We start from the raw sequence: 23,450 nt of genomic DNA on the forward strand, positions 1-23,450 counted from the left end.
ACCGATGGATAGATGGATAGATAGATAGATAGATAGATAGATCGATGTATATTGCCACTGTCTTCTGGCCAGTAGTGTTGGAGTGGAGATGGCTGCTCCTCATCTTATGGGATTTCCTCTGTAGTTGCAGACTTCAGGATATTTTTCTTTATCCATATTTTTTCCCATTCCAAATACAGTGTGTCTTGATGTCTGGGCTAATTCTTTTTGGACCCTCTGAGCTTCTTGATTCTGGTATGTCTTGGATGTTGTCTAGACGAGAGAAGTTCTCAGCAATTAGGTCCTGCTTTCTTTCCCTCCCTCTCTTTCTTCTTCTGGTAAGCCAGAATGCGTCTATGATTTCATCTGGAGTCATCCCACAGGTCTCTGGTGCTGTTTCCAGTATCTCTTCATCTCCTTTGGAGATGTCTTACTGCTTTTTTGCTGTCTGTAAGTGGTCCTGGACCTTGCTGTTTGTGTATTCAGCCACATTTCTTCTATTCTCCTTCCCCTCTACGGTTTTGTGGAGTGCATCTATTTTGTTAGCTAGCGTGTTCTGCTAATCCTTTTTTCATTTGTACAGCTCCTTGTTGGGTTCTTTGCTGGGCTATCGTAGTTTCAGCTTCCGAATCACCTTGAGGAAAAGATTGTTTTTTCCAGAGTCTCATTGGTTCTTTCCGCATTTCAGATGACAACTCTTTCAACCTCTTTACTCAGTCCTGCGATTATTTCCTTAATGAGTGTTTGAATATGGAGCTCATTATTCTGTGTTCCAACCTTTGGGGGTCTCTTAGCTGGACTCTTTCTTCTTCTGGTCGATTTCCCCCGTCTTTCTTCTTGTTGGTTTAACCATTTAGTATAGTCTCTGATGAGGTCCCTCTCTCAGTAATGTTTCAATGACTTATCACTCTTGCATGGATTGACCTGTGTCTAAGGAAGGTAGAGAAATGGTTGCCAGCTGTGGAAATTGAAACGGGTGTTTCAATATTATTTTCATCCCTGAGTTGGAGCTCAGTGGCTTCCAAGCCTCCTTTGTTTTCTTTTCTTCCCTGTAGGCTATAGGAGTGTGAGGGCTTCGAAAATATAAGTAGGCTTCTTCACTGAATCACTTACAGCAGACCAAGAGATAAAGCAGGGTGGGGCATGGTTAATCCAGAACTCCTGCAAAAAGACACTCCCCGCCCCACCGGTAGGTCACCAATGTCTAGATCTTCTCTTGAGCGTCCGCATGAGTTCTCTGTTTCTGGGTGTCAGCACATGGCCTCCACCCCGCAACCCACTGCCTTCCCCTGCCCCTCCGCTGCTCCAGACTCTGAGGGCAGTAGGATGGAGGACTCACAGTTGCATTTGGTGAGCCTTAGTGGAATCTTCTCCTCCCTTCAGCCGTCTTATTGTTGTTGAAAAAGACTGGAGGTGGTGTGTCCACAGGTATCCTCCCAGACTGTGACCAGCCACTTAATGTGCCCTTTGGCTCCTCTGTCCAAGAGGCATAGGCAGTTATTTGCACTCACCAGTGCTGTGGTGTGTTCCTGAAGTTGTTCAAGTCCTGTTATGCTGCGGTCCCAGGGGGTCATCCACTCCCCTCCCCGTGTTGAACGCCCCTCCCCCCGCCCCAAACATTCCTAGATATCTCTTTCCAGACAATAAATACAGATAAGCAAGAATTGAAATGAAGGACATTGACAAAGGCAGGAGCCCCTGAAAGCACTCCATGTTCAGACAAAGCACAGGTGAAACTTGTCGAGTCCTACAATCATGTAATCAGAGATAGGCAGAGGAAGTCGTGTGCGGAGAAAGGGGGCCCGCAACCGTGTGAAACACTTGTGATGTCAGACATGTAATAGCATTGTTCCATTTCCATGACGACCGCAGAGCCTCGGGAGAGTCCATGCCTTTTAGCTGTGGCGGAAGCCCAAGCAGCCAGGATCTCAAAGGGATGAGTGTGAGCCGATTATGGTTTGACGGGCTTCCTGTTGGGCCTGGAAATGCCATCCCCCCCAAAGAGCAGGGAAGTTCCCCACCATTTTTCTTGCACTTCTTTCTGTCTAGAAGTCATCTGTGCCTTGTGCAGTCCTCCTGAAGCCAAGATTCTCTATGGCTGTGCTCATTTGAGATGCTGCCCAAGAAAGTGTCCTCAAGACTTTTTCAGAAGTGTTCCCATGATTGGGCCTTGAGGAGTTTTCTGTTTGTCATTGAGTGTTAGCTTTCCTCCACTGTGGTCTGAGCAGATGCTTGGGGGTGATTTCAGGGCTCTTGAATAGGTTGATACTGTCGTTGTGGCCTAAGCCGTGGTCTGCTACCCTTGAGGATGTGATGGGACTCTTGAAAGGATGTGTCTTCCAGTTCTTGCTGTGAAGAACTCTGAGAATGTCCATGAGTTCTCCTCTGTTGACCTCTTCAAAGAACTCTCTTGTTTCTTTGTGGATTCTCTGCTTTGGTGATCTAAGTGTGAGAGTGTGGTGTTACAATGTCCTACTCTGAGTGTATACTCTTGATGTATTTTTGTAGTTCTTTGAGTAAGTGCTTAAGATGTATTTAGATGGGCCCTGATTGGGAGCATAGATGTTAATAATTGTTCCAACTTCTGGCTAGAGTGATCCTCTGGTCGTTATGGAATGGCCTTGCCTATCTTGTATGACTTTCTTTAATTGTTGAGGATGTCTGTTTCCTGCCCTTTGATGCAGTCTTTGATTCTGTGTGAAGGTTTGCCACCCTTTGGCTTGGTGTCTGTTGTCGGCCCCTAATTGGGCGCCAACTGCCAGGCTAGTATTTATCATGGGCAGCAGATAGATGGCCAGGGATTCATGGCTGGGCAGGAACACAGTGCCACGCTGGCTTTATTCATCTGCATGTATACTCTCCTGGAAGGAAGTGGTAGGGTGTAAAAGGTAGTAGGTAGGATAAGTGGGCGGAGTGGAAAAGGAGCAGGACCCTTCTGGGGATTAAAATGGTGGAAAACAGGATGTGACTAGGAGAGGGAGCGGAGCCTAAGGAGAGTGCGAACCGGTGGGAATAAACCCTGGAAAACAGGCTGTGACTAGGAGAGGGGGCGGAGCCCAAAGAGAGTGAGAACCAGTGGCATTTAAGCAGTGCACTGCAGGCAGGGCGGGTCTCAGCTAAAACAGTGATTATGTCAATAGACCAATGGAGCAGGGGGGAGCTGAAGTACTGCCCAACTGTCTATATTTGTCCTGTGGGCTTTGGTGGGATTCTTGGCAAGCAGCATATGCTGGCTTGTGTTTTCTGGTGCATCGTCCTCCTCTGGTGATTGGGCACTTAGTTCATATGTCTCACTCTTGTGACATGTTTGAATTTCCCTAGTTTTACAAACTTGCATAGCCCTTACCCCATAAGACACACTCTCTCTCCTCTCTCTCTCTCTCTCTCTCTCTCTCTCGTGCTCTAGTTCACAGCTTAGAATTCAATCTATCTTACCAGGAGAACAGTTTCTTTTAGTAACTATACTACGAATCTTGTATTTTCTGGTCTCATGTATTTGGCATTTATTAATTTTTATGTTTTGAATGCTTAACTCTCATTATTCGCTGATGGATGGAGCAATCCAGAGATGGATTTTCTTTGTGGGTGTGAGGATAGGGAAGGCCAGAAAAAGAGAGCTACCTGGAACACGGCTTCAGCAATTGGAAATGATTCGCCCTGCAAGTGGCCGCAAGCCATGTCTTTCAGCATTCTAACGTGGGCACTCACCCTGGTGGAGCAGCACTCAGCCCCTTAGGAAGCAATGTTTCTTCCCCTAGAGCAGTGCTCAGTTCTTTCAAAGGGTTCTGCTGGACATGAAAGTTGGGACTTTGGAATCTCAGGCCTGAGAGTCTCTTTGAAGAACCATACTGCTATCTTTCTCCACTCCAGATATCTTGGTTAGCAAGGGAGAGAAGACTAGACCATCCCTTCTGAACACATGAGCCCATTGATGAACCTGCCCCCCCTTGAGCCTCAGTTTAGTGTTGTGAGCCTGCCCACAGTTCCAGGTCTAATATTTCCCTCCTGAACCACTTTGGGTGAATTTCACTGATGCCTGTCAGGCGGGTTTCTAATGTCATGTTTTGGCAAATTAGATGAAGTGGTGAATTTTGAGCATGAAGTTCTGAGATGGCCTTAACTTCCCATGTAGTAGAGTGACTCTCATTCTCTCCTTTTCAGTCTTACCTTCTGTCCGTACCTCTATGTCTGTCTGTCAGCCTGTCAGCCTGTCAGTCTCTGTTACTCAAGTATTTTGTAGACAGCGTAGATGAGATTGGGCATGTGTTGTATGCAGCAGCACACCACAACCTGTAGGTAGATGCATGTGAATAGCTGCAGAGTCTTGGTGGAACACAGGAGTCCAGGGAGCTCCCAGGTGGTCCTGTGAGATGTGCTGCCTGTGGTCGTGCTCGACCTGGCCCCTGACTCCTCACCTGACTCTTGCTCTTGTTTGCTGTCTGACCTCCCAACCATTCCTGCCAACTATTATTTTGTCAGAGTTGGTTCTACCTGCAGGCCACTCGTTGGCTCCGGCTGATGATGACAACGGGGATTCCAGCAGCACGCTTGGGTGTGTTAGGGTAGTAATTTATTTCTGTTTATGAGTTCAGGGTGTTTGAGGGTTGCGGGGTGAGCATCGAGTAGGGGACTGGGGTCGGGGGTTGTGGTGGGATAACCAGAACTGAAAGGCATGGAGCCCCAGGTGTCTCTGCGGAGACTGTTAGAAATGCAGAGCTCTCAGGCTCCCGAGCTTCAGGTGGAGTGAGTCTGACAGGATGCCCTGCTTTCGGGGTCTGAGCCAGGCGTCCCAAGTTCTGAGAACAACAGCAGCAAGTGGGTTGATTTTGCAGTGTTGTACCAAAGCTTTCTTAGAAAAATGGAACACCTGAAGGGGTAGTACACAACACAAGATCCTTTGAGCCACAAGTCCGTTCTCCAGATGCCATCTTTGAATGTCCGTGAAACCCAGGGAAGGGGTCGTCGAGGTGCAGCAAGAGAGAGGCTTGTGGCAGCCATCCTCTGAAGTCTCCGCACTTCTCCCAAGTGCCCTGTGCTTTCATGTTGAGCCCGTGACTTGTGCTCCTCAGGCAGGCATGGCCCCCTCTCGTGTTTGCTGAGAAGCCTGTCAGTGGCCCCAGCCCAGCATTTCTCAGGCATGGGCAGCAGTGCAGTTCATGGAGGGCTGAGAGCCGGGAGTCCCCTCCCCCTCCCCCCACCCGTCCCCACCACGGGTGGCCTTGCTGAGTGGCCTGGGTTTGGGTGGCCCTGGCTCCATTCTGCCCTGAGCCAGGTGGGAATTCCTGGGGTCATCTTCTCAGCAGCATTTTCTGGAAATCTCTCCTGGACTTGGCCATCAAGGGGGCAGGTTTTTTGGCTGATGTGTGGGCGGTGTTGACTGGCCTTGGGAGGGCCTGGGTGGTGCTCAGGGTCTTGGATTCTGGCCTGTCCTGCCTGGGGTTTGGTGTCTTCTTGCTCCCCTGGGAGTCTGGCTGGGCTTGTCTGCTGCTTGGCTGAGGCCTAGTTGTCCCTTTGTGCCCCTGGGACTGGTGGAGGGTGTGGGCAGGCCTGTGAGCAGCAGGGTGTCCAAGAACAGCCTTGGTGGCAGGGCCTTGGGACTGAGCGGGGTGTGGCCCTGGGGCTCTGGCTGCTGGACCTGCTGCGGGGCTCCTGCCTTGGGCCTCCTGAAGCGGCGGTGGCAGCGGCTGGGTCACTGTCTTGTGGGCTGGCTGCTCTGGCTGTCTTGGTGGCTTAAGGAGGGCAGTGCCCAGGAGGTTTCCCTCCTTGTCTTTCTGCCCCTTGAGTCTGTGGTGGTCTTTCTGCTGTTGGCCAGGCTGAGGAGGAGGGCCAGTGTCCACCGTGGGTTTCAGGAGGGGCTGTGTCAGTCCTGGCATGTGGGACAGAGCCTTGTCCTTGTGCTGTCCCCACAGGCCCTGCTGGTGGCAGGTGTTGCGTCTGGAGGGAGAGTTTTGGCTGGAGCGCCCAGCAAAGACGGGGGTCTTGGAGTATGTTCTGGAGAAAGGGCACTCAGGATCTTCGTCCGAGTCAGGAGACAGTTCTCGCAGCCAAGCCCAGTCAGAATCTGCCAAGCTGTCTTCTTCCTGGGTTCCAAAGAGTGGGGACAGGGCCGATGTGATGCTGCTCACAGGGGCCCGGTTTCCTTCCTCCTTGTCGTTCTCCTTGTTGTCTTCCTCCTCCTTGTCGTCTTTCTTCTTGTGGTCATCCTTCTTCTTTTTGCTTGCCTTCTTTGTCTTCTTGCTGGGCTGGTCGTAGTTGAGGTAGGCCTCAAAGGACATGGTTGGCGGCTCCCATGTCTCTTGGTCCGATGGCTGTGGGCTGAGGCCCAGGTGCAGGCTCGGGCCCTCCTGAGAGTCGTGGCAGGGGCCTGGAGTGGGCTGGATCTTCTTGTCTTGTGCAGGCGGTCTGTGCTGCGGCTCACAAGCCTTGAGGTAGGAAGGCTTGGAGATGGTCTGGCCCTGGCTGAGGGCTGAGCCCTCTTGAGTGTGTTCAGAGGAGAGAGGCTGGGGACTGTGGGTCTGGGAGCAGCCCCTGTGCCTCTTGTGTGTGTGCACAAGAGGGCTGAGCTCTGGGTTGCTGCAGGCTTGTCCCTCTGGGGCTTGTGTGTGTGGCTGAGGGTCCCGCTGTGCAGTTGCCTCCCGGGGGCGCTTTGGGGCCTGCCTCCTGGGGGACGATGGCCTGTGCTGAGCCTCCTGGATTGCCTGCAGCTCCATGCAGACCTTCCAGTATTCGGCCAAGTCTCTGGCCATGCTGCCCAGCTGCTCATACTTGCGTAGGCACCTCACGCTTCTGCGCAGCCCCGTCTGCCTCAGCATGTCTGGCGACAGGGACAACATCAGCAGTCTCCCCAGCCTCCTCAAGATCTTCTTGGGGTGTGGCATGCGGTCTAGCTCTGCCTGCAGCTGCTGGGCCTTGGTCAACACTGACGTGTCCAGCTCCATTCTCCCTGGGCTCATGCCTCCAGCTGGCTCCATGAGATTCTCAGAGAATCTCTGGGGAACCCACCTGGTCCTGAACAGTGTCTTCTGGGCTGTTCCAGGAGCCGGTCTTCTAGGAGAAGATCTGATCCTTTCCACAAATCTCGTCTCCAGTCCTGGATCCACGCTAAGTTGGCGGGATGGCTGGCTGGCTGGCTGGCTGGCCTGCTGGCTGGCCTGCTGGCTGGCTGGCTGTCTGGCCGGCCGGCTGGCTCGCTGGCTGGCTGGCTGCTCGTGGGTCTTGCTCCACTCTGCAGTCTGAAAGGATTTTCCCAGCACAGCCTCCTGCTTATAAAGGCTCAGGGGGCTGCTGCCACAAAGCCACACCCACTCCCAAGGAACACTGCCTGAGGCAACCTAACACCTTCCCTGGTCTCTCAAGAGTTCTCACTCTCTGCCTTCAGGCTACCTGTAGAAGCCTAGGATCTTAAAGGGATTAGTGTGAACAGATTATGGTTTGGGCAGGTTCCTGTTGCCTTTGCAAATCTCATCACAACTAAATAGCATCAAGTTCCCCTCCGCCATAGTGAGAGGTTGAAAGCCTTTCCCACTGAGCACTTGATAGATAGATAGGTAGATTATAGTCCGATGGATAGATGGATAGATAGATAGATAGATAGATAGATAGATAGATCGATGTATATTGCCACTGTCTTCTGGCCAGTAGTGTTGGAGTGGAGATGGCTGCTCTTCATCTTATGGGATTTCCTCTGTAGTTGCAGACTTCAGGATATTTTTCTTTATCCATATTTTTTCCCATTCCAAATACAGTGTGTCTTGATGTCTGGGCTAATTCTGTTTGGACCCTCTGAGCTTCTTGATTCTGGTATGTCTTGGATGTTGTCTAGACGAGAGAAGTTCTCAGCAATTAGGTCCTGCTTTCTTTCCCTCCCTCTCTTTCTTCTTCTGGTAAGCCAGAATGCGTCTATGATTTCATCTGGAGTCATCCCACAGGTCTCTGGTGCTGTTTCCAGTATCTCTTCATCTCCTTTGGAGATGTCTTACTGCTTTTTTGCTGTCTGTAAGTGGTCCTGGACCTTGCTGTTTGTGTATTCAGCCACATTTCTTCTATTCTCCTTCCCCTCTACGGTTTTGTGGAGTGCATCTATTTTGTTAGCTAGCGTGTTCTGCTAATCCTTTTTTCATTTGTACAGCTCCTTGTTGGGTTCTTTGCTGGGCTATCGTAGTTTCAGCTCCCGAATCACCTTGAGGAAAAGATTGTTTTTTCCAGAGTCTCATTGGTTCTTTCCGCATTTCAGATGACAACTCTTTCAACCTCTTTACTCAGTCCTGCGATTATTTCCTTAATGAGTGTTTGAATATGGAGCTCATTATTCTGTGTTCCAACCTTTGGGGGTCTCTTAGCTGGACTCTTTCTTCTTCTGGTTGATTTCCCCCGTCTTTCTTCTTGTTGGTTTAACCATTTAGTATAGTCTGTGATGAGGTCCCTCTCTCAGTAATGTTTCAATGACTTATCACTCTTGCATGGATTGACCTGTGTCTAAGGAAGGTAGAGAAATGGTTGCCAGCTGTGGAAATTGAAACGGGTGTTTCAATATTATTTTCATCCCTGAGTTGGAGCTCAGTGGCTTCCAAGCCTCCTTTGTTTTCTTTTCTTCCCTGTAGGCTATAGGAGTGTGAGGGCTTCGAAAATATAAGTAGGCTTCTTCACTGAATCACTTACAGCAGACCAAGAGATAAAGCAGGGTGGGGCAGGGTTAATCCAGAACTCCTGCAAAAAGACACTCCCCGCCCCACCGGTAGGTCACCAATGTCTAGATCTTCTCTTGAGCGTCCGCATGAGTTCTCTGTTTCTGGGTGTCAGCACATGGCCTCCACCCCGCAACCCACTGCCTTCCCCTGCCCCTCCGCTGCTCCAGACTCTGAGGGCAGTAGGATGGAGGACTCACAGTTGCATTTGGTGAGCCTTAGTGGAATCTTCTCCTCCCTTCAGCCGTCTTATTGTTGTTGAAAAAGACTGGAGGTGGTGTGTCCACAGGTATCCTCCCAGACTGTGACCAGCCACTTAATGTCCCCTTTGGCTCCTCTGTCCAAGAGGCATAGGCAGTTATTTGCACTCACCAGTGCTGTGGTGTGTTCCTGAAGTTGTTCAAGTCCTGTTATGCTGCGGTCCCAGGGGGTCATCCACTCCCCTCCCCGTGTTGAACGCCCCTCCCCCCGCCCCAAACATTCCTAGATATCTCTTTCCAGACAATAAATACAGATAAGCAAGAATTGAAATGAAGGACATTGACAAAGGCAGGAGCCCCTGAAAGCACTCCATGTTCAGACAAAGCACAGGTGAAACTTGTCGAGTCCTACAATCATGTAATCAGAGATAGGCAGAGGAAGTCGTGTGCGGAGAAAGGGGGCCCGCAACCGTGTGAAACACTTGTGATGTCAGACATGTAATAGCATTGTTCCATTTCCATGACGACCGCAGAGGCTCGGGAGAGTCCATGCCTTTTAGCTGTGGCGGAAGCCCAAGCAGCCAGGATCTCAAAGGGATGAGTGTGAGCCGATTATGGTTTGACGGGCTTCCTGTTGGGCCTGGAAATGCCATCCCCCCCGAAAGAGCAGGGAAGTTCCCCACCATTTTTCTTGCACTTCTTTCTGTCTAGAAGTCATCTGTGCCTTGTGCAGTCCTCCTGAAGCCAAGATTCTCTATGGCTGTGCTCATTTGAGATGCTGCCCAAGAAAGTGTCCTCAAGACTTTTTCAGAAGTGTTCCCATGATTGGGCCTTGAGGAGTTTTCTGTTTGTCATTGAGTGTTAGCTTTCCTCCACTGTGGTCTGAGCAGATGCTTGGGGGTGATTTCAGGGCTCTTGAATAGGTTGATACTGTCGTTGTGGCCTAAGCCGTGGTCTGCTACCCTTGAGGATGTGATGGGACTCTTGAAAGGATGTGTCTTCCAGTTCTTGCTGTGAAGAACTCTGAGAATGTCCATGAGTTCTCCTCTGTTGACCTCTTCAAAGAACTCTCTTGTTTCTTTGTGGATTCTCTGCTTTGGTGATCTAAGTGTGAGAGTGTGGTGTTACAATGTCCTACTCTGAGTGTATACTCTTGATGTATTTTTGTAGTTCTTTGAGTAAGTGCTTAAGATGTATTTAGATGGGCCCTGATTGGGAGCATAGATGTTAATAATTGTTCCAACTTCTGGCTAGAGTGATCCTCTGGTCGTTATGGAATGGCCTTGCCTATCTTGTATGACTTTCTTTAATTGTTGAGGATGTCTGTTTCCTGCCCTTTGATGCAGTCTTTGATTCTGTGTGAAGGTTTGCCACCCTTTGGCTTGGTGTCTGTTGTCGGCCCCTAATTGGGCGCCAACTGCCAGGCTAGTATTTATCATGGGCAGCAGATAGATGGCCAGGGATTCATGGCTGGGCAGGAACACAGTGCCACGCTGGCTTTATTCATCTGCATGTATACTCTCCTGGAAGGAAGTGGTAGGGTGTAAAAGGTAGTAGGTAGGATAAGTGGGCGGAGTGGAAAAGGAGCAGGACCCTTCTGGGGATTAAAATGGTGGAAAACAGGATGTGACTAGGAGAGGGAGCGGAGCCTAAGGAGAGTGCGAACCGGTGGGAATAAACCCTGGAAAACAGGCTGTGACTAGGAGAGGGGGCGGAGCCCAAAGAGAGTGAGAACCAGTGGCATTTAAGCAGTGCACTGCAGGCAGGGCGGGTCTCAGCTAAAACAGTGATTATGTCAATAGACCAATGGAGCAGGGGGGAGCTGAAGTACTGCCCAACTGTCTATATTTGTCCTGTGGGCTTTGGTGGGATTCTTGGCAAGCAGCATATGCTGGCTTGTGTTTTCTGGTGCATCGTCCTCCTCTGGTGATTGGGCACTTAGTTCATATGTCTCACTCTTGTGACATGTTTGAATTTCCCTAGTTTTACAAACTTGCATAGCCCTTACCCCATAAGACACACTCTCTCTCCTCTCTCTCTCTCTCTCTCTCTCTCTCTCTCTCGTGCTCTAGTTCACAGCTTAGAATTCAATGTATCTTACCAGGAGAACAGTTTCTTTTAGTAACTATACTACGAATCTTGTATTTTCTGGTCTCATGTATTTGGCATTTATTAATTTTTATGTTTTGAATGCTTAACTCTCATTATTCGATGATGGATGGAGCAATCCAGAGATGGATTTTCTTTGTGGGTGTGAGGATAGGGAAGGCCAGAAAAAGAGAGCTACCTGGAACACGGCTTCAGCAATTGGAAATGATTCGCCCTGCAAGTGGCCGCAAGCCATGTCTTTCAGCATTCTAACGTGGGCACTCACCCTGGTGGAGCAGCACTCAGCCCCTTAGGAAGCAATGTTTCTTCCCCTAGAGCAGTGCTCAGTTCTTTCAAAGGGTTCTGCTGGACATGAAAGTTGGGACTTTGGAATCTCAGGCCTGAGAGTCTCTTTGAAGAACCATACTGCTATCTTTCTCCACTCCAGATATCTTGGTTAGCAAGGGAGAGAAGACTAGACCATCCCTTCTGAACACATGAGCCCATTGATGAACCTGCCCCCCCTTGAGCCTCAGTTTAGTGTTGTGAGCCTGCCCACAGTTCCAGGTCTAATATTTCCCTCCTGAACCACTTTGGGTGAATTTCACTGATGCCTGTCAGGCGGGTTTCTAATGTCATGTTTTGGCAAATTAGATGAAGTGGTGAATTTTGAGCATGAAGTTCTGAGATGGCCTTAACTTCCCATGTAGTAGAGTGACTCTCATTCTCTCCTTTTCAGTCTTACCTTCTGTCCGTACCTCTATGTCTGTCTGTCAGCCTGTCAGTCTCTGTTACTCAAGTATTTTGTAGACAGCGTAGATGAGATTGGGCATGTGTTGTATGCAGCAGCACACCACAACCTGTAGGTAGATGCATGTGAATAGCTGCAGAGTCTTGGTGGAACACAGGAGTCCAGGGAGCTCCCAGGTGGTCCTGTGAGATGTGCTGCCTGTGGTCGTGCTCGACCTGGCCCCTGACTCCTCACCTGACTCTTGCTCTTGTTTGCTGTCTGACCTCCCAACCATTCCTGCCAACTATTATTTTGTCAGAGTTGGTTCTACCTGCAGGCCACTCGTTGGCTCCGGCTGATGATGACAACGGGGATTCCAGCAGCACGCTTGGGTGTGTTAGGGTAGTAATTTATTTCTGTTTATGAGTTCAGGGTGTTTGAGGGTTGCGGGGTGAGCATCGAGTAGGGGACTGGGGTCGGGGGTTGTGGTGGGATAACCAGAACTGAAAGGCATGGAGCCCCAGGTGTCTCTGCGGAGACTGTTAGAAATGCAGAGCTCTCAGGCTCCCGAGCTTCAGGTGGAGTGAGTCTGACAGGATGCCCTGCTTTCGGGGTCTGAGCCAGGCGTCCCAAGTTCTGAGAACAACAGCAGCAAGTGGGTTGATTTTGCAGTGTTGTACCAAAGCTTTCTTAGAAAAATGGAACACCTGAAGGGGTAGTACACAACACAAGATCCTTTGAGCCACAAGTCCTTTCTCCAGATGCCATCTTTGAATGTCCGTGAAACCCAGGGAAGGGGTCGTCGAGGTGCAGCAAGAGAGAGGCTTGTGGCAGCCATCCTCTGAAGTCTCCGCACTTCTCCCAAGTGCCCTGTGCTTTCATGTTGAGCCCGTGACTTGTGCTCCTCAGGCAGGCATGGCCCCCTCTCGTGTTTGCTGAGAAGCCTGTCAGTGGCCCCAGCCCAGCATTTCTCAGGCATGGGCAGCAGTGCAGTTCATGGAGGGCTGAGAGCCGGGAGTCCCCTCCCCCTCCCCCCACCCGTCCCCACCACGGGTGGCCTTGCTGAGTGGCCTGGGTTTGGGTGGCCCTGGCTCCATTCTGCCCTGAGCCAGGTGGGAATTCCTGGGGTCATCTTCTCAGCAGCATTTTCTGGAAATCTCTCCTGGACTTGGCCATCAAGGGGGCAGGTTTTTTGGCTGATGTGTGGGCGGTGTTGACTGGCCTTGGGAGGGCCTGGGTGGTGCTCAGGGTCTTGGATTCTGGCCTGTCCTGCCTGGGGTTTGGTGTCTTCTTGCTCCCCTGGGAGTCTGGCTGGGCTTGTCTGCTGCTTGGCTGAGGCCTAGTTGTCCCTTTGTGCCCCTGGGACTGGTGGAGGGTGTGGGCAGGCCTGTGAGCAGCAGGGTGTCCAAGAACAGCCTTGGTGGCAGGGCCTTGGGACTGAACGGGGTGTGGCCCTGGGGCTCTGGCTGCTGGACCTGCTGCGGGGCTCCTGCCTTGGGCCTCCTGAAGTGGCGGTGGCAGCGGCTGGGTCACTGTCTTGTGGGCTGGCTGCTCTGGCTGTCTTGGTGGCTTAAGGAGGGCAGTGCCCAGGAGGTTTCCCTCCTTGTCTTTCTGCCCCTTGAGTCTGTGGTGGTCTTTCTGCTGTTGGCCAGGCTGAGGAGGAGGGCCAGTGTCCACCGTGGGTTTCAGGAGGGGCTGTGTCAGTCCTGGCATGTGGGACAGAGCCTTGTCCTTGTGCTGTCCCCACAGGCCCTGCTGGTGGCAGGTGTTGCGTCTGGAGGGAGAGTTTTGGCTGGAGCGCCCAGCAAAGACGGGGGTCTTGGAGTATGTTCTGGAGAAAGGGCACTCAGGATCTTCGTCCGAGTCAGGAGACAGTTCTCGCAGCCAAGCCCAGTCAGAATCTGCCAAGCTGTCTTCTTCCTGGGTTCCAAAGAGTGGGGACAGGGCCGATGTGATGCTGCTCACAGGGGCCCGGTTTCCTTCCTCCTTGTCGTTCTCCTTGTTGTCTTCCTCCTCCTTGTCGTCTTTCTTCTTGTGGTCATCCTTCTTCTTTTTGCTTGCCTTCTTTGTCTTCTTGCTGGGCTGGTCGTAGTTGAGGTAGGCCTCAAAGGTCATGGTTGGCGGCTCCCATGTCTCTTGGTCCGATGGCTGTGGGCTGAGGCCCAGGTGCAGGCTCGGGCCCTCCTGAGAGTCGTGGCAGGGGCCTGGAGTGGGCTGGATCTTCTTGTCTTGTGCAGGCGGTCTGTGCTGCGGCTCACAAGCCTTGAGGTAGGAAGGCTTGGAGATGGTCTGGCCCTGGCTGAGGGCTGAGCCCTCTTGAGTGTGTTCAGAGGAGAGAGGCTGGGGACTGTGGGTCTGGGAGCAGCCCCTGTGCCTCTTGTGTGTGTGCACAAGAGGGCTGAGCTCTGGGTTGCTGCAGGCTTGTCCCTCTGGGGCTTGTGTGTGTGGCTGAGGGTCCCGCTGTGCAGTTGCCTCCCGGGGGCGCTTTGGGGCCTGCCTCCTGGGGGACGATGGCCTGTGCTGAGCCTCCTGGATTGCCTGCAGCTCCATGCAGACCTTCCAGTATTCGGCCAAGTCTCTGGCCATGCTGCCCAGCTGCTCATACTTGCGTAGGCGCCTCACGCTTCTGCGCAGCCCCGTCTGCCTCAGCATGTCTGGCGACAGGGACAACATCAGCAGTCTCCCCAGCCTCCTCAAGATCTTCTTGGGGTGTGGCATGCGGTCTAGCTCTGCCTGCAGCTGCTGGGCCTTGGTCAACACTGACGTGTCCAGCTCCATTCTCCCTGGGCTCATGCCTCCAGCTGGCTCCATGAGATTCTCAGAGAATCTCTGGGGAACCCACCTGGTCCTGAACAGTGTCTTCTGGGCTGTTCCAGGAGCCGGTCTTCTAGGAGAAGATCTGATCCTTTCCACAAATCTCGTCTCCAGTCCTGGATCCACGCTAAGTTGGCGGGATGGCTGGCTGGCTGGCTGGCTGGCCTGCTGGCTGGCCTGCTGGCTGGCTGGCTGGCTGGCCGGCCGGCTGGCTCGCTGGCTGGCCGGCTGCTCGTGGGTCTTGCTCCACTCTGCAGTCTGAAAGGATTTTCCCAGCACAGCCTCCTGCTTATAAAGGCTCAGGGGGCTGCTGCCACAAAGCCACACCCACTCCCAAGGAACACTGCCTGAGGCAACCTAACACCTTCCCTGGTCTCTCAAGAGTTCTCACTCTCTGCCTTCAGGCTACCTGTAGAAGCCTAGGATCTTAAAGGGATTAGTGTGAACAGATTATGGTTTGGGCAGGTTCCTGTTGCCTTTGCAAATCTCATCACAACTAAATAGCATCAAGTTCCCCTCCGCCATAGTGAGAGGTTGAAAGCCTTTCCCACTGAGCACTCGATAGATAGATAGGTAGATTATAGTCCGATGGATAGATGGATAGATAGATAGATAGATAGATAGATCGATGTATATTGCCACTGTCTTCTGGCCAGTAGTGTTGGAGTGGAGATGGCTGCTCTTCATCTTATGGGATTTCCTCTGTAGTTGCAGACTTCAGGATATTTTTCTTTATCCATATTTTTTCCCATTCCAAATACAGTGTGTCTTGATGTCTGGGCTAATTCTGTTTGGACCCTCTGAGCTTCTTGATTCTGGTATGTCTTGGATGTTGTCTAGACGAGAGAAGTTCTCAGCAATTAGGTCCTGCTTTCTTTCCCTCCCTCTCTTTCTTCTTCTGGTAAGCCAGAATGCGTCTATGATTTCATCTGGAGTCATCCCACAGGTCTCTGGTGCTGTTTCCAGTATCTCTTCATCTCCTTTGGAGATGTCTTACTGCTTTTTTGCTGTCTGTAAGTGGTCCTGGACCTTGCTGTTTGTGTATTCAGCCACATTTCTTCTATTCTCCTTCCCCTCTACGGTTTTGTGGAGTGCATCTATTTTGTTAGCTAGCGTGTTCTGCTAATCCTTTTTTCATTTGTACAGCTCCTTGTTGGGTTCTTTGCTGGGCTATCGTAGTTTCAGCTCCCGAATCACCTTGAGGAAAAGATTGTTTTTTCCAGAGTCTCATTGGTTCTTTCCGCATTTCAGATGACAACTCTTTCAACCTCTTTACTCAGTCCTGCGATTATTTCCTTAATGAGTGTTTGAATATGGAGCTCATTATTCTGTGTTCCAACCTTTGGGGGTCTCTTAGCTGGACTCTTTCTTCTTCTGGTCGATTTCCCCCGTCTTTCTTCTTGTTGGTTTAACCATTTAGTATAGTCTGTGATGAGGTCCCTCTCTCAGTAATGTTTCAATGACTTATCACTCTTGCATGGATTGACCTGTGTCTAAGGAAGGTAGAGAAATGGTTGCCAGCTGTGGAAATTGAAACGGGTGTTTCAATATTATTTTCATCCCTGAGTTGGAGCTCAGTGGCTTCCAAGCCTCCTTTGTTTTCTTTTCTTCCCTGTAGGCTATAGGAGTGTGAGGGCTTCGAAAATATAAGTAGGCTTCTTCACTGAATCACTTACAGCAGACCAAGAGATAAAGCAGGGTGGGGCATGGTTAATCCAGAACTCCTGCAAAAAGACACTCCCCGCCCCACCGGTAGGTCACCAATGTCTAGATCTTCTCTTGAGCGTCCGCATGAGTTCTCTGTTTCTGGGTGTCAGCACATGGCCTCCACCCCGCAACCCACTGCCTTCCCCTGCCCCTCCGCTGCTCCAGACTCTGAGGGCAGTAGGATGGAGGACTCACAGTTGCATTTGGTGAGCCTTAGTGGAATCTTCTCCTCCCTTCAGCCGTCTTATTGTTGTTGAAAAAGACTGGAGGTGGTGTGTCCACAGGTATCCTCCCAGACTGTGACCAGCCACTTAATGTCCCCTTTGGCTCCTCTGTCCAAGAGGCATAGGCAGTTATTTGCACTCACCAGTGCTGTGGTGTGTTCCTGAAGTTGTTCAAGTCCTGTTATGCTGCGGTCCCAGGGGGTCATCCACTCCCCTCCCCGTGTTGAACGCCCCTCCCCCCGCCCCAAACATTCCTAGATATCTCTTTCCAGACAATAAATACAGATAAGCAAGAATTGAAATGAAGGACATTGACAAAGGCAGGAGCCCCTGAAAGCACTCCATGTTCAGACAAAGCACAGGTGAAACTTGTCGAGTCCTACAATCATGTAATCAGAGATAGGCAGAGGAAGTCGTGTGCGGAGAAAGGGGGCCCGCAACCGTGTGAAACACTTGTGATGTCAGACATGTAATAGCATTGTTCCATTTCCATGACGACCGCAGAGCCTCGGGAGAGTCCATGCCTTTTAGCTGTGGCGGAAGCCCAAGCAGCCAGGATCTCAAAGGGATGAGTGTGAGCCGATTATGGTTTGACGGGCTTCCTGTTGGGCCTGGAAATGCCATCCCCCCCGAAAGAGCAGGGAAGTTCCCCACCATTTTTCTTGCACTTCTTTCTGTCTAGAAGTCATCTGTGCCTTGTGCAGTCCTCCTGAAGCCAAGATTCTCTATGGCTGTGCTCATTTGAGATGCTGCCCAAGAAAGTGTCCTCAAGACTTTTTCAGAAGTGTTCCCATGATTGGGCCTTGAGGAGTTTTCTGTTTGTCATTGAGTGTTAGCTTTCCTCCACTGTGGTCTGAGCAGATGCTTGGGGGTGATTTCAGGGCTCTTGAATAGGTTGATACTGTCGTTGTGGCCTAAGCCGTGGTCTGCTACCCTTGAGGATGTGATGGGACTCTTGAAAGGATGTGTCTTCCAGTTCTTGCTGTGAAGAACTCTGAGAATGTCCATGAGTTCTCCTCTGTTGACCTCTTCAAAGAACTCTCTTGTTTCTTTGTGGATTCTCTGCTTTGGTGATCTAAGTGTGAGAGTGTGGTGTTACAATGTCCTACTCTGAGTGTATACTCTTGATGTATTTTTGTAGTTCTTTGAGTAAGTGCTTAAGATGTATTTAGATGGGCCCTGATTGGGAGCATAGATGTTAATAATTGTTCCAACTTCTGGCTAGAGTGATCCTCTGGTCGTTATGGAATGGCCTTGCCTATCTTGTATGACTTTCTTTAATTGTTGAGGATGTCTGTTTCCTGCCCTTTGATGCAGTCTTTGATTCTGTGTGAAGGTTTGCCACCCTTTGGCTTGGTGTCTGTTGTCGGCCCCTAATTGGGCGCCAACTGCCAGGCTAGTATTTATCATGGGCAGCAGATAGATGGCCAGGGATTCATGGCTGGGCAGGAACACAGTGCCACGCTGGCTTTATTCATCTGCATGTATACTCTCCTGGAAGGAAGTGGTAGGGTGTAAAAGGTAGTAGGTAGGATAAGTGGGCGGAGTGGAAAAGGAGCAGGACCCTTCTGGGGATTAAAATGGTGGAAAACAGGATGTGACTAGGAGAGGGAGCGGAGCCTAAGGAGAGTGCGAACCGGTGGGAATAAACCCTGGAAAACAGGCTGTGACTAGGAGAGGGGGCGGAGCCCAAAGAGAGTGAGAACCAGTGGCATTTAAGCAGTGCACTGCAGGCAGGGCGGGTCTCAGCTAAAACAGTGATTATGTCAATAGACCAATGGAGCAGGGGGGAGCTGAAGTACTGCCCAACTGTCTATATTTGTCCTGTGGGCTTTGGTGGGATTCTTGGCAAGCAGCATATGCTGGCTTGTGTTTTCTGGTGCATCGTCCTCCTCTGGTGATTGGGCACTTAGTTCATATGTCTCACTCTTGTGACATGTTTGAATTTCCCTAGTTTTACAAACTTGCATAGCCCTTACCCCATAAGACACACTCTCTCTCCTCTCTCTCTCTCTCTCTCTCTCTCTCTCTCTCTCTCTCTCTCGTGCTCTAGTTCACAGCTTAGAATTCAATCTATCTTACCAGGAGAACAGTTTCTTTTAGTAACTATACTACGAATCTTGTATTTTCTGGTCTCATGTATTTGGCATTTATTAATTTTTATGTTTTGAATGCTTAACTCTCATTATTCGATGATGGATGGAGCAATCCAGAGATGGATTTTCTTTGTGGGTGTGAGGATAGGGAAGGCCAGAAAAAGAGAGCTACCTGGAACACGGCTTCAGCAATTGGAAATGATTCGCCCTGCAAGTGGCCGCAAGCCATGTCTTTCAGCATTCTAACGTGGGCACTCACCCTGGTGGAGCAGCACTCAGCCCCTTAGGAAGCAATGTTTCTTCCCCTAGAGCAGTGCTCAGTTCTTTCAAAGGGTTCTGCTGGACATGAAAGTTGGGACTTTGGAATCTCAGGCCTGAGAGTCTCTTTGAAGAACCATACTGCTATCTTTCTCCACTCCAGATATCTTGGTTAGCAAGGGAGAGAAGACTAGACCATCCCTTCTGAACACATGAGCCCATTGATGAACCTGCCCCCCCTTGAGCCTCAGTTTAGTGTTGTGAGCCTGCCCACAGTTCCAGGTCTAATATTTCCCTCCTGAACCACTTTGGGTGAATTTCACTGATGCCTGTCAGGCGGGTTTCTAATGTCATGTTTTGGCAAATTAGATGAAGTGGTGAATTTTGAGCATGAAGTTCTGAGATGGCCTTAACTTCCCATGTAGTAGAGTGACTCTCATTCTCTCCTTTTCAGTCTTACCTTCTGTCCGTACCTCTATGTCTGTCTGTCAGCCTGTCAGTCTCTGTTACTCAAGTATTTTGTAGACAGCGTAGATGAGATTGGGCATGTGTTGTATGCAGCAGCACACCACAACCTGTAGGTAGATGCATGTGAATAGCTGCAGAGTCTTGGTGGAACACAGGAGTCCAGGGAGCTCCCAGGTGGTCCTGTGAGATGTGCTGCCTGTGGTCGTGCTCGACCTGGCCCCTGACTCCTCACCTGACTCTTGCTCTTGTTTGCTGTCTGACCTCCCAACCATTCCTGCCAACTATTATTTTGTCAGAGTTGGTTCTACCTGCAGGCCACTCGTTGGCTCCGGCTGATGATGACAACGGGGATTCCAGCAGCACGCTTGGGTGTGTTAGGGTAGTAATTTATTTCTGTTTATGAGTTCAGGGTGTTTGAGGGTTGCGGGGTGAGCATCGAGTAGGGGACTGGGGTCGGGGGTTGTGGTGGGATAACCAGAACTGAAAGGCATGGAGCCCCAGGTGTCTCTGCGGAGACTGTTAGAAATGCAGAGCTCTCAGGCTCCCGAGCTTCAGGTGGAGTGAGTCTGACAGGATGCCCTGCTTTCGGGGTCTGAGCCAGGCGTCCCAAGTTCTGAGAACAACAGCAGCAAGTGGGTTGATTTTGCAGTGTTGTACCAAAGCTTTCTTAGAAAAATGGAACACCTGAAGGGGTAGTACACAACACAAGATCCTTTGAGCCACAAGTCCTTTCTCCAGATGCCATCTTTGAATGTCCGTGAAACCCAGGGAAGGGGTCGTCGAGGTGCAGCAAGAGAGAGGCTTGTGGCAGCCATCCTCTGAAGTCTCCGCACTTCTCCCAAGTGCCCTGTGCTTTCATGTTGAGCCCGTGACTTGTGCTCCTCAGGCAGGCATGGCCCCCTCTCGTGTTTGCTGAGAAGCCTGTCAGTGGCCCCAGCCCAGCATTTCTCAGGCATGGGCAGCAGTGCAGTTCATGGAGGGCTGAGAGCCGGGAGTCCCCTCCCCCTCCCCCCACCCGTCCCCACCACGGGTGGCCTTGCTGAGTGGCCTGGGTTTGGGTGGCCCTGGCTCCATTCTGCCCTGAGCCAGGTGGGAATTCCTGGGGTCATCTTCTCAGCAGCATTTTCTGGAAATCTCTCCTGGACTTGGCCATCAAGGGGGCAGGTTTTTTGGCTGATGTGTGGGCGGTGTTGACTGGCCTTGGGAGGGCCTGGGTGGTGCTCAGGGTCTTGGATTCTGGCCTGTCCTGCCTGGGGTTTGGTGTCTTCTTGCTCCCCTGGGAGTCTGGCTGGGCTTGTCTGCTGCTTGGCTGAGGCCTAGTTGTCCCTTTGTGCCCCTGGGACTGGTGGAGGGTGTGGGCAGGCCTGTGAGCAGCAGGGTGTCCAAGAACAGCCTTGGTGGCAGGGCCTTGGGACTGAGCGGGGTGTGGCCCTGGGGCTCTGGCTGCTGGACCTGCTGCGGGGCTCCTGCCTTGGGCCTCCTGAAGCGGCGGTGGCAGCGGCTGGGTCACTGTCTTGTGGGCTGGCTGCTCTGGCTGTCTTGGTGGCTTAAGGAGGGCAGTGCCCAGGAGGTTTCCCTCCTTGTCTTTCTGCCCCTTGAGTCTGTGGTGGTCTTTCTGCTGTTGGCCAGGCTGAGGAGGAGGGCCAGTGTCCACCGTGGGTTTCAGGAGGGGCTGTGTCAGTCCTGGCATGTGGGACAGAGCCTTGTCCTTGTGCTGTCCCCACAGGCCCTGCTGGTGGCAGGTGTTGCGTCTGGAGGGAGAGTTTTGGCTGGAGCGCCCAGCAAAGACGGGGGTCTTGGAGTATGTTCTGGAGAAAGGGCACTCAGGATCTTCGTCCGAGTCAGGAGACAGTTCTCGCAGCCAAGCCCAGTCAGAATCTGCCAAGCTGTCTTCTTCCTGGGTTCCAAAGAGTGGGGACAGGGCCGATGTGATGCTGCTCACAGGGGCCCGGTTTCCTTCCTCCTTGTCGTTCTCCTTGTTGTCTTCCTCCTCCTTGTCGTCTTTCTTCTTGTGGTCATCCTTCTTCTTTTTGCTTGCCTTCTTTGTCTTCTTGCTGGGCTGGTCGTAGTTGAGGTAGGCCTCAAAGGTCATGGTTGGCGGCTCCCATGTCTCTTGGTCCGATGGCTGTGGGCTGAGGCCCAGGTGCAGGCTCGGGCCCTCCTGAGAGTCGTGGCAGGGGCCTGGAGTGGGCTGGATCTTCTTGTCTTGTGCAGGCGGTCTGTGCTGCGGCTCACAAGCCTTGAGGTAGGAAGGCTTGGAGATGGTCTGGCCCTGGCTGAGGGCTGAGCCCTCTTGAGTGTGTTCAGAGGAGAGAGGCTGGGGACTGTGGGTCTGGGAGCAGCCCCTGTGCCTCTTGTGTGTGTGCACAAGAGGGCTGAGCTCTGGGTTGCTGCAGGCTTGTCCCTCTGGGGCTTGTGTGTGTGGCTGAGGGTCCCGCTGTGCAGTTGCCTCCCGGGGGCGCTTTGGGGCCTGCCTCCTGGGGGACGATGGCCTGTGCTGAGCCTCCTGGATTGCCTGCAGCTCCATGCAGACCTTCCAGTATTCGGCCAAGTCTCTGGCCATGCTGCCCAGCTGCTCATACTTGCGTAGGCGCCTCACGCTTCTGCGCAGCCCCGTCTGCCTCAGCATGTCTGGCGACAGGGACAACATCAGCAGTCTCCCCAGCCTCCTCAAGATCTTCTTGGGGTGTGGCATGCGGTCTAGCTCTGCCTGCAGCTGCTGGGCCTTGGTCAACACTGACGTGTCCAGCTCCATTCTCCCTGGGCTCATGCCTCCAGCTGGCTCCATGAGATTCTCAGAGAATCTCTGGGGAACCCACCTGGTCCTGAACAGTGTCTTCTGGGCTGTTCCAGGAGCCGGTCTTCTAGGAGAAGATCTGATCCTTTCCACAAATCTCGTCTCCAGTCCTGGATCCACGCTAAGTTGGCGGGATGGCTGGCTGGCTGGCTGGCTGGCCTGCTGGCTGGCCTGCTGGCTGGCTGGCTGGCTGGCCGGCCGGCTGGCTCGCTGGCTGGCTGGCTGCTCGTGGGTCTTGCTCCACTCTGCAGTCTGAAAGGATTTTCCCAGCACAGCCTCCTGCTTATAAAGGCTCAGGGGGCTGCTGCCACAAAGCCACACCCACTCCCAAGGAACACTGCCTGAGGCAACCTAACACCTTCCCTGGTCTCTCAAGAGTTCTCACTCTCTGCCTTCAGGCTACCTGTAGAAGCCTAGGATCTTAAAGGGATTAGTGTGAACAGATTATGGTTTGGGCAGGTTCCTGTTGCCTTTGCAAATCTCATCACAACTAAATAGCATCAAGTTCCCCTCCGCCATAGTGAGAGGTTGAAAGCCTTTCCCACTGAGCACTTGATAGATAGATAGGTAGATTATAGTCCGATGGATAGATGGATAGATAGATAGATAGATAGATAGATAGATAGATCGATGTATATTGCCACTGTCTTCTGGCCAGTAGTGTTGGAGTGGAGATGGCTGCTCTTCATCTTATGGGATTTCCTCTGTAGTTGCAGACTTCAGGATATTTTTCTTTATCCATATTTTTTCCCATTCCAAATACAGTGTGTCTTGATGTCTGGGCTAATTCTGTTTGGACCCTCTGAGCTTCTTGATTCTGGTATGTCTTGGATGTTGTCTAGACGAGAGAAGTTCTCAGCAATTAGGTCCTGCTTTCTTTCCCTCCCTCTCTTTCTTCTTCTGGTAAGCCAGAATGCGTCTATGATTTCATCTGGAGTCATCCCACAGGTCTCTGGTGCTGTTTCCAGTATCTCTTCATCTCCTTTGGAGATGTCTTACTGCTTTTTTGCTGTCTGTAAGTGGTCCTGGACCTTGCTGTTTGTGTATTCAGCCACATTTCTTCTATTCTCCTTCCCCTCTACGGTTTTGTGGAGTGCATCTATTTTGTTAGCTAGCGTGTTCTGCTAATCCTTTTTTCATTTGTACAGCTCCTTGTTGGGTTCTTTGCTGGGCTATCGTAGTTTCAGCTCCCGAATCACCTTGAGGAAAAGATTGTTTTTTCCAGAGTCTCATTGGTTCTTTCCGCATTTCAGATGACAACTCTTTCAACCTCTTTACTCAGTCCTGCGATTATTTCCTTAATGAGTGTTTGAATATGGAGCTCATTATTCTGTGTTCCAACCTTTGGGGGTCTCTTAGCTGGACTCTTTCTTCTTCTGGTCGATTTCCCCCGTCTTTCTTCTTG

The sequence above is a fragment of the Erinaceus europaeus genome, chromosome 15 (genome assembly GCF_950295315.1).
Source record: "Erinaceus europaeus chromosome 15, mEriEur2.1, whole genome shotgun sequence".
Classification (NCBI taxonomy): Eukaryota; Metazoa; Chordata; class Mammalia; order Eulipotyphla; family Erinaceidae; genus Erinaceus; species Erinaceus europaeus.